This window comes from Mobula hypostoma, chromosome 18 (assembly GCF_963921235.1).
Source record: "Mobula hypostoma chromosome 18, sMobHyp1.1, whole genome shotgun sequence".
Taxonomy (NCBI): domain Eukaryota; kingdom Metazoa; phylum Chordata; class Chondrichthyes; order Myliobatiformes; family Myliobatidae; genus Mobula; species Mobula hypostoma.
This window is the reverse complement of record NC_086114.1, coordinates 50903025-50919441: the sequence shown is the minus strand read 5'-3', so window position 1 is coordinate 50919441 and position 16417 is coordinate 50903025. Positions and strand designations below refer to the sequence as shown.

The 16417-nt window shown below is 43.3% G+C and overlaps 1 protein-coding gene across 1 annotated transcript in view; it reads left to right on the top strand.

Moving 5' to 3' along the window:
- LOC134358527 (RNA-binding protein with multiple splicing 2) overlaps positions 1-16417 on the top strand; it is a 128317-nt gene that overhangs the window by 26141 nt on the left and 85759 nt on the right. The window lies entirely within an intron of this gene.

Genomic DNA, 16417 nt, shown 5'->3' with positions numbered 1-16417 from the left:
GCATTTCTGATTAGAGCCAGCCTTCGGCCTCCTGAGCAAAGTATAAATTCCTAGTTCAATAGGAGTCGTGTTTGTCTTTGTTCTGGGAAATACAGTTGCTACCTCTTTGTTATGACCATTATGCTCCCACCCTTTTGAGGTAGAAGTGTTGGTGCTTTTATCAACTGACTTGATGTCGCAAGATTTATTTTCCTGTCGGGTTCATACTGGCTCTTGGGTGGGGGGGGGGCGGGGAAGCAGTACCATTCCTCCTCTCCAATGCCCATCAATACCTATTTGATTTTGAATTGTAAAATAATAGAATCGTACGGTATAGAAACTGGCCTTTTGGCCCACCTCTATGTTGCCCATCTCACGGTTAATATCACTTGCTAACATTGGAGGCCATTTCCCTCAACCCAAGTTACTGTCCAAATCCCTTTTAAATGTCAGTTGTATCTGGCTCCCATTTCCTTTGGTAGCTCATTCCAGATGGCCATCAGTCAAACTTGCCTCTGATCTCCTTTAAATTCCTCACCTTGCCTTAAACATGTGCACTCTAATTCTGTGGTTCCACATTTCCCTGGCCAGGGAGAGAAAAGGCTCTATGCCCTTAATTTTGTAAACCTCCAATGTCCATCCCCTGCCTCCTGTGAAAATAGATCCAGCCCATCCAATCTCCCTGGACCTACAGCCTTCCAGGTAACATGGGTGAATCTCTTGCTCCTTTTTGCAGTGTGGCAACCAGATCTGTACCCAGTAGTCAAAATGTGGTCTGACCAATGCTTTGTATAACAGCAGCATGATGTCCCAATTATTTCACCCTGTAAATGTGAACATATCAAATGTCATTTCTGCTCTTTCCACCTGTAGCTACTATTGGGAGCCATTGATCATGTCCTAAAGTATAATTTCAAAAGTCCCTTCATTTGCTTGGTCCTACACCAAAACATGTTGCAATGTGCTTTAACTTGTCTGAATGCTATCTGCCACCATTCAAGCTTTCCAACTGATCTAGTTGACCTTCGCTGTCTGTGACTCCAATGTTTATTGTTGACCTATGAGGAAGTAATTTGCAGCTGCCAGCACACCCTCAAGGAAACGAGTGTAGCTGGAAGAATAGCATGTCATGGAGAGAACGTAAGACTCTGTACTGATGGTGGGAATGGACTGAGCTGAGATCTTTGGAATTGAGGCAACACCATTAACTGTTCATGGTGCTCTCCCTTTTCAATGGAATGGCGCTGTACTAAAGTGTAACAAGATACTGAACAAACTCCCCAAGAGGGATGCAAAAGTCATTTATAAACTTAGTTGTAAACTCTAACCATACCTTGAATTACATTGGATAAATGAGTGCAAAGTTTAAGTAGAGCGAGTAGCATAATACTTTAATTGAACAGGCCTCGTGGTTTAAATTTGCCTTTGATTAAATCTTAAACCTGTCCTTACTCCAGGTTTTTCTCTGAAGCAAAATTCCTCCAATACAAATACTCGGTGCCATGGCAAAGTTGCATAAACAACATTGAAGCCAGTATTGTCTAACTTGGCACAACTATGTCAGCATCTTTTTCTTGAAGGCTGAGCTCTTTCTGCTTTTTTGGTTGTTAATTGCATGTGTAACTTTGTGTATTCAAGAGATTCTAGTCACCTTCAGTAAATGGTGTCAGTGCATTAAAACTATTCTAGATCCTTCCCCCTTCCTTTCCAGTCCTGATGAAGGGGCTTAACCTGAAATGTCTCCATAGTCACTGCATGACCTGCTGAGTTCCTCCAGATAGTTGGCGGGGGGGGGGGGGTGTTTTTTTTTCTAGGAGCAAACAAGTTCTTCAACTTGGATAACATAGATAACCACTACTCTGAGCTGGGTCTACACACTTACTTTCAAGGACTCTCTACAGCTCGTGTTCTTACTATTTTTATTTGATAAGGCATTGGAGCAGAATTAGGCCATTCAGCGCACTGGGGTGCTCATGTATTATCTCTCGGCACCATTCTGCTGCTCTCTGCCTGTAACTCTTGATCCCCTGACTAATCAACTTAACAGCCTCTGCTTTAAATGTACCCAATGACTTGCTCTCCACAGCCATCTGTGGCAATGAATTCCACAGATTCACTATCCTCTGGCTAAAGAAATTCCTCCATCTGTTCTAAATGGATATCCCTCACATGGTTTGTCTTTTGCACATTATTTGTTAGACTTTGGTATTATTATAAATTCTATATGAAGCCCAGTATGGTTACATATTTACTTTGATAATTTATTTTGAACTTTGAGCATGAAGCATCCCAAGCACACTGTCCTGAACAGTACCTGTGGTCACAGAGCAACATGGGATTCTGAAAACAGTATTGCTTCCTCTCTTTAGTCATCCCTGAGGCTTTTCCTTATTCTGGGATGACTGTAATAGGTCAGAGAGCATGAAGGATGAAATATGGTATAGAGGGGGCCAGTTTCAATGTAGTTCAACGGCAAACTTTTGTAGAGTAAATGTATTTTTTCCTGATGAATCTTCCCTCCGTGCCAACAAACTTGTTTCAAATGTGAGGGATTCCTCCACTTGCCTGTGTACATATCCCCTGCCGTAACATAGTTTGTAAATCCTTTCATTACTTGTGCAAACATTTCTCCATTTCACCAAGTATACTTAGTTCCTTGTCTCTAGTGTTCTTTCCCATCTTTCTCAGCAATAATACCAGTCATCTGATAATGCACATGCCATTCTCTGCACACAGTGTAACCAGCTGCTTTTGTTTGTGGGAACATAGTCTCTGAAAGAAAAATGACCCTGGTTTTACCTGTGCCAGAGGCTGTTTGGTTTTCAAGTAACAGTAATCTTTCAGTTCGGACTTGTGGGGGTGGGGTAGGAAGAGCGAAGTCAAACTGAAATGAGGCTGGGCAGGAGACTGCAGTGACGAGCAGGATACTGGAGAAATGTGAATCTGTGGAGAGACAGAATGAGAGGTGATCTGTCAGAGGTCTACAGTATAATGAACATAGATTGAATGGGTAGCCAGAGACTTTCTCTTTCTCCCCCGGGACAGGAATAAATGATGGGGCCTGATTTTAAGGTTATGGGAGGTAATATGTTAGAGGCTGGTTCTTTACCCAGTGGGTGCATGGAATGACCTACCTAGAGTGGAGGTAGAGGCGGGTACATTGGATTTAAGAGATTCTTAAGTAGGTACATGGGTGATAGAAAAATAAAAGGAATTGTAGTAGGGGAAGGATTAGATTGATCTTGGAACGCTCTAAAAAGTTGGCACAACGTCATGGGCTGAAAGGCCTGTAGTGTTATCTTCTAAACGGACAGTCAGAAGTTTTGAGTCGACCCTGGTTCATAACTGATGCAGAGTTTCAACCCCACAATCCAATAGCTCCTTTTTCTTCCTCCCCCTGCCCCCACACTGCTTGATCTGGGTTCCACCAGCTGATTGTTTGTTCTGAGGTGAGGTTGCCTGTTTCTAAGGTGGAGCAGTCAACGTGGCACAAAGGTATTTCAGAAATGTGCTTTAAAAAGGAGTGCTGTAATTTCTGATTTGATTTGAAGTTTTTAATGGAGCATATTAACAGGGATAAAGATTCCGAGGGAAGTTTGGATGCCAAGAAGAATTGAATTTGAGGGCATGCGGTGGGGGTGTTATGTGGAATGTGAAAGTTCAACCTGCAGCTTCAGGGAAGAGAAATGCAAAGTTCAAGTAAATTAGTTATCAAAATACATAGATATCACCATGTGCACCCTTGAGATTCAATTCATTTTCTTGGTGGCAACAGCAGTAAACACAAACAATAGAATCAATAAAAGACCACACCCAACAGGACAAACAACCACTGGACAAAAACAGTAGTATTCCTAAATGAAAAATCAAACCTGTGACAGTCTTCCAATGTGACTCCGTAGGTTGTAGAAACAGCTCAGTGGGGTGAATAAAATTAACCCCCTTGGTTGAAGAGACTACTGATTGAGGGGGTAATAACTGTTCTTGAACATGGAGTTGTGGGTCCTGCGCACTTGTACCACCTTCCTGATGGCAGCAGCAAGAAGAGAGCATGGCTTGGATCCTTAATGATGGCTGCTGCTCTGTGTTGATGTGCTCAGTGATGGGGAGGGTTTTGCCCATGGTGGACTGGACTGTAGCCACTACTTTTAGGAGGCATTTCTGATCGAGGGCATTAATGTTTCCATACCAGGCCATGATGCAAACAGTCATTATACTCTCCACCACACATCTATAAAAGTTTGTCAAACCTTGGATGACTTGTTGAATCTTTGTGAACTGCTAAACTTGGAGGCGCTGCTGTGCCTTCTTAATTGCACTTGCTTGCTGGACCCAGGACCGATCCTCTGAAATGATAACACTGAGGAATTTCAAGTTACTAACCCTCTCCGTGTCTGATTTTCCCCGATGAGGACTGGCTTATGGACTTCCAGTTTTTTTTTTCCCTCAAGTCAATAATCAGCTTCTTGGTCTTGCTGCCGTTGACTGAGAGATTGTTGTTGCTCGGCCAGATTTTCAATCCCCCTCTTGTATGTTTGATTCTGCTAATGATCAGCAAACTTAAATCTGGTATTGTAGCAGTTCTTGGTCATAAGTGTAAAGCAAGTAGAGCAGAGGGCTAAGCACAGCCTTGTGGTGCACCTGTGCTGATGGAGAATGTGGAGGAGATGTTGCCAATCTGAACTGACTGGTGTTGGCAAATGAGGAACTAAAGTATGGAATTGCACACGATGTGTTGAGGCCTAGGTCCTGAAGCTTATTGATTAGTTTTATTATGGGGATGATGTTGAATTCTGAGCTGTATTCAGAGCATCCTGATCATTGCTATACAGATGTTCCAGAGCCAATGAATTGCTATCTGCTATTGACCTGGCAATGGCCAAATTGGAGTGAATCCAAGTCACTTCTCAGTGGGAGTTGTGTTTCATCACTAACCTCAAAGCCCTCCATGGTGGCCGTAAGTCGGGGGTTCCTACCCTGGTTTCTGTGGATCCCTTGGTTAGTGATGAGGGTCCATGGCATTAAGGTTGCGAGTCCCTGCATAGGTGCTACTGGATGAGGCAGGGTACTGCACTCTTGCCAGCACCAGTATCGTTAAAGCTGCTTGAAGCATGAGGTTAAAGATATTGGTCAATACTCCAGCCAGTTGATCAGCATAGGCCTTTAGTACTTAGCCGGGTACCCCATCTGGCCTGGACACCTTGTGTGTTCACCCTCCTGAAGGATGCTCTCATTTCGGCCTCAAAGGCTGAAATCGCAGGGTCTTTTGGAGCTGTGGAGGTTTGTGAAGGTTTCTCCATGTTTTGATGGTCAGTGAGCATGAAAGCACTGAGCTCATCTGGAAGTAAAGCCTTGTCACTTGTGCTGCTTGGTTTCACTTGGGAGGTGATGGTGTTCAAGCCCTGGCACAGTTGAGCTTCCTTCAGAGCTTCAGAAATTGCCACACCAGATGTGAGATGGCTTTCAGGGAGATCGTACCTGGACCTCTGTATTCAACTTGGTTGCCACACCTGAACGCCGCTGATCTGGCTCTCAGCAGATTGCAGTTCCTTGGCTCATCTAGGGTTTCTGATCAGCGAAGGCTCCGAATAATTGTGGGAGTATACTCGTTTTATGAATTTTTTTTAAAATCTGTGACAACCGCAACATATTCTTTCGGATCCACTGAACTCTTTTGAACGTGGTCCAGTCCACCAACTAGCAGCAATCCCAGAGTAAATACTCTGCCTCCTGTGATGACCTCTTTGTTGCTCTGACCTCCAGAGCTTTGCTCTTTAGACTCTGGCTGTGTACAGGCAGGAGGACGACAGCCAAGTAATCAGATTTCCTGAAATGTGGTCCTGGCATGGAATGGTAGGCATTTTCATTTGCAGTGGTTGAGTGTGTTGGGACCCCTGGTGCTGCAGGTGATTATGTTGATGATAATTGGGCAGATATCTCTTCGAATGAGCCTGAGTGAAGTCTGTAACAATGATTTGAAAGTCATTGGGGTAGGTTGTTTCTTATTTGCTGGTGACGGCACTCAATGCTGTGAGTACCTGCTTAATGTGGTGCACTAGTTCAGGGAATATCCGAGTGTAGCATCCTCATAACCACTGGAGGAAAGAAATGTTGGTGTGTAGCCAAGTACAACAATGTGCTCAACGGTAAAATTGTTACTTCTGAGTTTATTCATGAAGGAGACCCATGCATTGACTGGGATGATGTAACTTTGCACCCAACTCCCGTGGGTAAATTGAAAGAAATTCAATGGGTCAGGCACCATTTGTGGAGGGAAAAGGACAGTGGTTATTTCTGGACCTTTCACCTCAGCCCAAAACAATGACTGACTGCCCATTTACTTCCGTAGATATTGCTGAACCCAGAGTTCTTTCAGGTTTTTGGTTCCAGAATCCAGCACTTAGTCTCTTGTCTCCTTGGGTAGGTGGCTGGAATGCATGTGTCTGGCAGCAGACTGCCTCATCTGGTTTCCACTGGAAACCCTTAACCCGGATATGAATTTGAATTGGTTATACCCTTGTACTGGCACCTTGTTCTGTGAGGGGCAGGAAAACTCTTTGCAAGGGTATAGTTATAACAAAACTCTATTTCTACTTTGAGTGGATGCCAGGAACATGCCATTGTCCCCTCTGCTCCAGTGAGGTGAACTTTGTTTGCTGTTATGTGGAAGGATGGATCTTGAAGTGTGAATTATGATGGATATCCATCTTGATGTTGAGAATGTTGATGTAAACCAGCTGCTGAAATGATTTACGAAGTGGACTGGTTACAGTTGAGTCACTGCTCGGGGACAGAGTAACCAGATGTAATGGAGAGCAAATGCAATCTACTGCACACCAGTATCTAGCTGGAGTTGTGTTTCCATGAATTAGTGTTGGTAAAGTAGCACCTAAAGCAGCTATTCTAATGTTACTCTGCTCTTTAGCCCATCTTGATCCACATCAACCATCAAATACCCATTTTCACTAATCCCATTTTATTCCTGCCCGTATTTCTAACACTCAGATTCTTCCACTCACCTATATAATAGAACAGGACTGCACCGGCAGGCCATTTGGACCAGGATGTGTCTGTCTTGGTGCCAATTTATACTAATTGCTGCCATCCTCCTGTGAATCATCCATAATCTTTTCAGTCTATCCAAAAGTCACCAACTCCAGCAAACTGCCTGCTTCCACTGCTATCCCAGTAACCTTTTCCAGGAGAACTAAATCAAGTTATGGTTTTGCTTGCGCTGTTGTAACTATGTTATAATTATGTGGTTTTTGTCAGTTTTCCAGTCTTGGTCTGTCTTGTGTTTCTGTGATATCACACCGGAGGAACATTGTATCATTTCTTAATGCATGCATTACTAAATGACAATAAAAGAGGACTGTGTATCCTCATAATCTAATCTAAAAAAAATTGTTACCCTGGATCTGATGCAGCACAAAAAAAATTTGCAAAGATGATGCAGTAATGAGAAACACTGTTTGTGGCCTATACACATTTTTATGTCCATAAAGTGGCACTAGGCTGTAAGGTGACTGATGGGAAATATAAAGTGGTGGAGTTAGTGGGTGGAGGTGTTGATCAGCTTTGCTGCTTGGGGAAAAGTAATGGAGTTTGGCCCTGATGTGAATGCTACGTGGGATCCATAATATTACCAGCCCTTTTCTGGCACCTTTCTGTATACACATCCTTAATGGCAGGTAGGCTGGTGGCAGTATTAGGCAGTTTTGACTACCTGTTGTAGAGCCTTCCTAATTGCTGCATTGCAGTTTCTGTACGCAGCAGTGATGCAGCTTGTTAGGGCTATTTGCTAATGCTCACCTGTAGAATGTGAGCATGGATGTGCAAAGTCCAGCTCTCTCCAGCCCCCTCCAGAAAGAAGAGGGGAAAAATGAAGCAGATCATCTAGTATTTGACATTCTAGCCTGGGGAAGAGATGAGGTAGATGGTCAAACTATGTCTCCTAATTTTAAAAACTCTAGAGCCAATTAACCCATAACCTGTGCATCATTGGGCTGTGAGGAAACCCACAGAGTCATGGGTTGAATGTGCAAATTCTACTCAGCACCAGAGATGCAAAATGAACCTGGGTCACTGCAGATGAGAAGCAGTGGCTCTCATTACTTGCATTGTATTGAGAAATTGCACAGCTAATTGGGTCCTGCTGTGAAGTGCTGCCCTTGCTGTTGTGCTGAGTTTGGCTGAGGGCTCTGCCCTCCTTGATGGCTATGATGGTCACAGCATGATGGCGTGCTAAGGAGCTATGTGCAGAGCCTACCTGTGTGTGGCCAGTCAACAGAGACAGGTAGGAGCAAACTCCATCCTGATAGGAGTGCTCGAGTCTGGCAGAACTTGCACCATGCCAACTGATATCCTGGATCCACTTCTCTTTCCTACTTCACTACACAGGCTTTTTCCCCTTGACCCCAGCTCGCTTCCCCTGTGCTGCCTACCTATAAGTGACTACTGACCAAAGTCTCTGCATTGAGAAGAGCTTTGTAGCCTCTGTCACTTCCCATAGTCATGAAAGAAGTTTTAAGACTGCTTCACACAAATTGGCAGCAGACTCTTGCACTATCTTTAACTTTATTCCCCCATTCTTCTCTATCTTCAACATTATTTAGCAGCTTGAAAATCCAAATTTTTTAAAGAATGGCTTCTTCCCCAGTGCTACTGGACCTGAGCCAAACACTACTTTCATATCCCCTCCCCGGTGGTGCTGCCACATTCTTGAACTCTTAAATTTTTATTGTACTATAGATTACACTACTGTCTTTACATGCATTTGCATTTATTGCTGTGTTTATTGTCTTATTCACATTATTCAGCTTCATAAATCAGAGTATTGAGTGCAGGAGCTGGGGTATTATATAGAAATGTTTAAGATGTTGGTGAGGCCAAATTTGGAGTATTATGTTATAGACAATAGGTGCAGGAGTAGGCCATTCAGCCCTTTGAGCCAGCACTGCCATTCACTGTGATCATGACTGATCATCCACAATCAGTATCCAGTTCCTGCCTTATCCCCATAACCTTTGATTCTGCTATCTTTAGTGTTGGTCACCTATCTGCAGGAAAGAAGTCAATAAGATTTAGTACAGAGAAAATTGATAATGATGTTGCCGGGTGGTAAAGACCCGAGTTATAAAGAATGATTTGACTAGTTCAGGACCTATTTCCTGGAGTGTAGGAGAATGAGGGGAAGTATGATAGAGATCTAAATTGAGGGGTATAGATTAAATGTAAGCAGGCTTTTTCCAGAGGTTGGCTGAGATGAGAACTAGAGGTCATGGGTTAGGGGTGAAAGACAATTTAAAGAAACATGAGGGGAATTTCACACTTCTACCCGAGTAAGTGGTGGATTCGGGGTCAATTTCAAAATTTAAGAGAAAATTGGATAGATATGTGGATGAGTATGATTGGGGAGGTTGAAGATTCTAACTGTCTACTCTGTGGGGGGGGGGGAGGGGAAGAGTTAGATTAATCATAGAGCCAGAGCTCTACAACACAGAAGCAGAACCTTTAGCCCATCTACTTTGTGCCAATCTGTTATTCTGCCCATCCTATTGACCTGCACCTGGACCACAACCCTCTATAGCACTTCCAGCGATGTATTTCTCCAAGCTTTTAAAGATGTTGCCTCTTCTGCTACAGTGCATTTTATACTCTCACCACCTTCTGAGTGGAAAAAATTTCCCTCAGGTTCCCCTTAAATATTTCACCTTTCACACTTGACCCTTGAACTCTAGACTCACCTAACCTCAGTGGAAAAGGCCTGCTTGCCCCCAAATATACTCATGATTTTATATACCCCTATAAAATCTCCCCTCTTACAAAGAGTGGAGTCTTAACTTGTTCAGCCGTTCCTTAAATTCAGACCATCAAGTCCCAATAACGTCTCTGTAAAACAACACACAAAATGCTGGAGGTACTCCACAGGCATCTATCACATTCTGATGAAGGGCCTTGTCCTGAAATGATGACTGCATATTCTTTTCCAGCATTTTGTGTTGCTTTTGATTTCCAGCATCTGCAGATTTTGTTTTTTGGTTGCCTATAGGAAAGAAATCAGAGGACTGAAACAGTATGAAAATTTGCAAGGATGGTAGAGTAGTTTAAAAGGACAGCACAACATTGTGGGCTGGAGTTTGTCCTGTACTGTGCTCTATATTGTAGAGGGGAGGCTTTGGATTCTACAATCAAGAGTTCTACTCCAGGAAGGTGCTAAGCAAAGTGCCAGTGTATAAACAAGATTATTTGAAGTCAGCTAATGAATAATAAAATGTTGCTTTGTAGACAATGAATACCATGGTTTGAAGACTGGCCGCATAGTATGTCACCTAGTCTCTTTACATTTGAACAGATGGAAAGACAATTGATCCCAATTCTTGGGCACTGCATGAGTGCTGCTTTTCATACAGAGGAGACTCCAGCTCAGTAATAGATGTAGAGTTGAAATGGGTTCATAAATAAATGTGCTTCAGGGACTACCCTTGATGTACAAGAGCAGTGTACATGAAACTTGATCAAAATACTGTTGTATCACAGTAAGCAAGCACTGGTGGGATCCCTGTAGCTCATGGGTTAAAAGCAATAAGAATTTTTCCAGCCCCTAGCATAAAGTGAATGTTACCTGGCCTGTAACTACAACTGCGGCACTTGTATCTGCTGTGGACTGCATTCACTGTGATGGTCTTGGTTCCTGCTGCTTTGTTCTAAAGATTATAGATCTGGTATTGCTGCCTTAACAGAGCCCCTGGGTGTTCAAAGTCGAACAAGAGGAAATGTTGTTTTTCATATTTTATCTTTAGTTGGGATGAATTTGTCCTTGAGTAAGCAGCTTCTCACTGTGCGGAGATTGTCTGATCCGGTCTGAGCTATTATAGCACTGTGAAAAATGACAACTTGAACCGGGAGCACTCCTCTAGGGAAATCCTCTAGTCCCTAAAGAGTCTAGGTAAATGTGTTCAAGCTCTTAGTTACTCTCAGTGTAAGTGTTGAGAGTCTGAACTGCTGAGTTCCACAGGGTTGGTCAAGATTTGTGATGTGATTTCAAAGACTTCAGAAACACTAAAGTTTTGACTGTCTGCAAGGGCTTTTTGAGCTGTCAGAGGGATCCAGATGGGTTTCATTGGTGAACATCGGTTCACCATGCAGGACCCATTTTCATCTTTGACCCCACTGTTTGAGGCCACCTTGGATTTTGGTGATGTACACTCCTGATCAAGTTTCAGAAGTGTATGCTGTTCCCCACATGGTGTATCTAAGAATTGCTTGCAGTTTTTAAAAAAAAAACTAAGGGGAGGGGTAGTTAATACCACAATATGCCCCAGGTAGGCTTGTCGAATTTTCTGCAAACTGTGTTTGTATGCTGGCAGAAGAGGAGCTTGGCCTCTTCTGTCATGTTTACCATTGTCACCTAATGCTTTGAGACCATGATCTACCTGAACAGCTTCAGAATTTCCCCTGCAACTAATCCAGCATTGTGATTAATATGCAAATGCACAGATCATAAGGCCTTCAATAAAGATGAGACCTTCAGTGAATGATGCTTCGATTTTGTTTGGTCACATGTACCAGGATACAATTAAAAGCTTGTATTGCACATGGTCCACACAGGTCCAAATTATTACACAGTACATTGTTGTTGTCTTGTCGTCTACAGCAATGAAGAATAAAGTGCCAAAGTTAGAGGACGTATAGTGCAGATAAACAATGTCCCTTTAGAATATAGATGAGGAATTTCTTTCATCAGAGGGTGGTGAATCTAGAATTCGGATGGCTGAGACCAATTCATTCGGTATATTTACTGCAGAAGTTGATAAGTTCCTAGTAAGGACATGGGAAGAGGGCAGGAGAGTGGGTTGAGAGGGTTGAGGAGTGTAATCCTGTGATTAGGCTAGGGTTAAATAAGAGGGTTACTGGGTGGTGCAGCTTGATGGGCCTGTTCTATGTTGCATCTCAAATTTTAAAAAGAAAAATAATGTATCAGTCATGTTGGATTGGCAGAGCAGCCTAATAGTCTAATTCTGCTATGCCTTGTGGTCTACTGAGCAAGATTGATCAGACTCCATTCAAGAGTCTGATAACAGCAGGGTAGAAGCTATCCTTGAACGTGGTGGCACATGCTTTCAGGCATGTGTATCTTGTGCCTGATGGGAGAATATTGAGGGTGTGTGAGCTCTTTGATTATATTGACTGCTTTACTGGGGCAGCAAGAAGCCTCTCCTGATGCAGTAGATGCATCTTGCAAATCCTAAAACTTCTAGTTGAAGGACAATCGAATCATGAACAAACCCTAAAGATGGGCAGTTCGGGTTGCCAACTTTCTCACTCCCAAATAAGAGACAAAAGTAGCAGTCAAATCTCGAGACACTTTACCCCAGTAAAGACTACCATGACCATGGAGCCTTGCGCATGTACGTACGTGCATTTCCCCCTTACAAATCAGTTTTGCCTTCATCTTCCTGACTACTGTACATTATTGCTACTTTATATAGTCTGTGTATTTATCATATCATTCCTGCTTTTACTATATGTTAGTGTTGTGTTATGTGGTATGATTTGTTAGATTTTTTTGGGGTCTGGGAACGCTCAAATTTTCCCACTGGAAATGGTAATTGTTTCTTTGCTTCACGCCATTTTGACACAAAAGGTTTCATAGGAATGCTCTACCTTAGGGGAAGTACGGGACAAGGGCCGGTAGCGCATGCTTTGTGGCCCGGTGGTTGGGGACCACTGATCTAGGGTTACCCATAGCCCTCTATTTTTCTGAGCTCCATGTACCTATCCAGGAGTCTCTTAAAAGACCCTATCGCATCCGTCTCCACCACTGTTGCTGGAAGCCCATTGCATGCACTCACCACTTTTTTTAAAAAAAAGACTTGCTCTGATATCTCCTCTGTACCTACTTCCAAGCAGCTTAAAACCGCCCTCTCATGCCAACCATTTCAGCCCTGGGGAAAAAGCCTCCGACTATCCACATGATCAATGCCTCTCATCATCTTATACACCTCTATCAGGTCACTTCTCATCTCCATCACTCCAAGGGAGGAAAAGGCTGAGTTCACTCAACCTGTTTTCATAGGGCATGCTCCCCAATCCAGGCACCATCCTTGTAAATCTCCTCTGCACCCTTTCTATGGCTTCCACATCCTTCCTGTAGTGAGGTGACCAGAACTGAGCACAGTACTCCAAGTGGGGTCTGACCAGGGTCCTATATAGCTGCAACATTACCTCTCAGCTCCTAAACTCAATCCCATGATTGAAGGCCAATGCACTATGTGCCACCTTAACTGCAGTTTTTTTTGGGTGTCTTGAACTTATTTTGTTCTACCTTGCTGCCTGTTTAACTAATCTTACATTTTAGCACCTAATGGGTATTGCAAACGTTTGTTTCCATCTGCCATTTGATGTTACTCCAATAGGTCCATAACAATTTGAGTCTGGGCTCCAACAGCAACTGTTCTCAGTGTGAACTAGATCTGTTGGGTCAGGCAGCATCTGTTGAGGGAAGTGGGCCAGTCTCGACACAAAATGTGAATGGTCCATTTCTCTCCGCAGAACCTGCTGGGCCTTGGTGCCTCAGCAATTTTTTTAAAGCCTAGATTCAGTATCTGCAGTTGCCTCCAGCTGTGGCAATGGAAGATCAGAACCAGGCCAGATTTATTGTCACTGAGTCGTGGAATTTGTTTTACGGCAGCAGTACAGTGCAAGACACAAAATGTACTATAAATAAAAGTTAAATAGTACAAAAATAGTAAGGTAGTGTTTCTGGGTTCATTGTCCATTCAGAGATTTCATCGTTTTGGCTGCTGTTACGTTTGCTCACTCGTGGCCTGCTGTGACCTGGCCCTCTGTCCCATTGCCCAATCTGAATCAGCTTTGTGTAACTGATTCATAGGCTTCCTCCTTCGCTGTCAGTCTCACTGCCCCATGTAGGAGTGATAGAGAGTCCATCAATTTTGTTCTGTCATTGTCTGAACAATCAAATGTTAATTGGCTGGCTGCAAGAGCAGGCTTTTGCAGCATCTAAGGTAAACTAGCGGCCAGCTGACGAGATCCAAATCATTTGCTCTTGTAACTTCTGATGGAAGTCCTTTGCATGAACAAGTGACTAATTAATTTGGTGGAATCCTTGTACTTGTGAGGCCTGGCTGTTTATAATGTGTTTTCAAACATGCATCAAGCTGCTTTGGTATTTTGATGTCTGCTGGCAGATTGTACTGTTTCAGTATTGAAATTGAAACTTCAATTACTTGTGTATTCGTCCTTTGCCTGTATTTAAATGTAGTTGGATGGGAAAAGCTGCTCAGATATGACTGAGCTGTCAAAACAGCCCCAATACCACTTCTGATTCTTTTTCTTATTCCAGTGACAGATGGGCAAGCAATTTGGAGTGCTTTGCAATCGAAAAAATGGGCTTCCAATGTGCATCAATAAGCCTTTCATTTGGATTAGACTGTTTAGTTTTGACTGCCTTGTGCTGGTTTTTTCCCCCAAAATAGTTATTGTGTAGAAACAAGTTTACTTCATGTGCAGTCTGGAGACGACTTTTTTTTTTAAGTTTAAACACCAGATTCTGGAAATCCACAGCAACACACAATGCTGGAGGAACTGAGCAGGTCGTGCAGCGTCTGTGGAGAGCTATAAAGAGTCGATGTCTCATGCCCAGACCCTTCCTCCGATCGGGGAAGGAGTACAAGCTGGGAGGTGAATGATGGGTAAAGCCTTGTGATGGGTGGGGGAGGGGTGATGGTGATGGTGGAAAAGGTAAAGGGCCGAAAGAAGAGTGTGGACCATAGGAGAAGAGGAAGGAGGAAGGGCACCAGAGGGAGGTGATGAGAAGAGAAAGGGCAAGAGGGGAGCTAGAATGGAAAGAGATAAAAGGGAGAGAAAGTACAAGTAGTCTGATAAATTGATGTTCATGCAGTTGGCTTGGAGGCTAACCTGACAGAATGAGGTGTTTAAGAATAGTTATTTAGGTACTTTTTTAAAAAAAAACCTAGGGTTGTAATCCCTTGGAGATGGTTCCAACACTACACTGCTTTTAAAGCTACCTGCCGTTCTGTAACTGCATGAGTCGTGTATTATTGTAAACACGAGGAATTCTGCAGATGCTGGAAATTCAAGCAACACACATCAAAGTTGCTGGTGAACACAGCAGGCCAGGCAGCATCTCTAGGAAGAGCTACAGTCGACATTTCGGGCCGAGACCCTTCGTCAGGACTAACTGAAGGAAGAGATAGTAAGAGTTGGTCGACTGTACCTCTTCCTAGAGATGCTGCCTGGCCTGCTGTGTTCACCAGCAACTTTGTGTGTTGCATGTATTATTGTCTATCTTTTGTGTCAATGACAGCAGCACATTTTTTTGTAAACGCCTCTGCAATTTAGGTTCTCAGCATTTACGTTACACTTGCGTTTTGCCTTTTGCACTTTGGTTGTCAGTCTTTGTAGCTTTCCATCAATACTGTTGTATTTATGTTCTGTGAATGTGCGCAAGAAAGTGAATCTCAAGGTTGTATATCGTGACAGGTATGTACTTTGAAATGCTCAGAAGGTAATACTTTTTAAATGACAGGGTCAGTGGGCTTGGCTGGTTTTTGGGGAATTTTCGTAATGGCATTTCTGTCAGAGCAACCTGGCAGATGCATGGTTACAGCTGAAGGATTTAAATCTGCAGTTGCAGAAGTAGTCCTTGCTGTTCACTGTTTAGACATTTTTTTATTGCGTACCTTAAATCTCCCACTTTCCATAAACTTCATGTGAGCAGTACACCTAAGTGTATCCAAGCTGTTGCCTGTTCTAGCAGAAACACCTCAGCAATAACTGTTTTGGTTCTACGGTCTATCCGCCTTGACTGGAGGGATGTGTGCACCTGCACTTAAAATTCCTCTACTCATTACCTGTTGTTATGTATTCTCTCAATTATCCTCCTGCATTGCAACTTGAGCATGTTAAATCTGATAACTGTCAGCAGAGTAAACGCACCTCCTGTCTACCTAGATACAGACTTGCTTTGATCTACAATATTATTCCAATATTCAGTTGAGACTCCGTAATTGTATTTTGTAATCCTTTTTAAAACTGGAACTGTGATGCTAAAAACGTGGCTGTAAAACCAACAAGCACACAAAGCTGGAGGAGCTCAGCGGGTCTGACGGCATCGACAAAAAAGAATAAGCAGTCGACGTTTCGGACTGAGACCCTTCATCAGGACTGGGGGAGTGGTGAGGGGGGGAGAGAAAATGGGCATCTCTTCTCCGCCCCCCACCCCCTTCCCTCTCAGTCCTGATGAAATGTCTCTGTCTGAAACATCAACTGCTTAATCTTTTCTGCAGATACTGCCTGACCCTCTGAGTTCTTCCAGCATTTGTTTGTGTGTGTGTGTGTGTTGCTTTGGATTTTCAGTATCTGCAGGCTTTCTCAAGCTTGCTCTGAAGGCCAA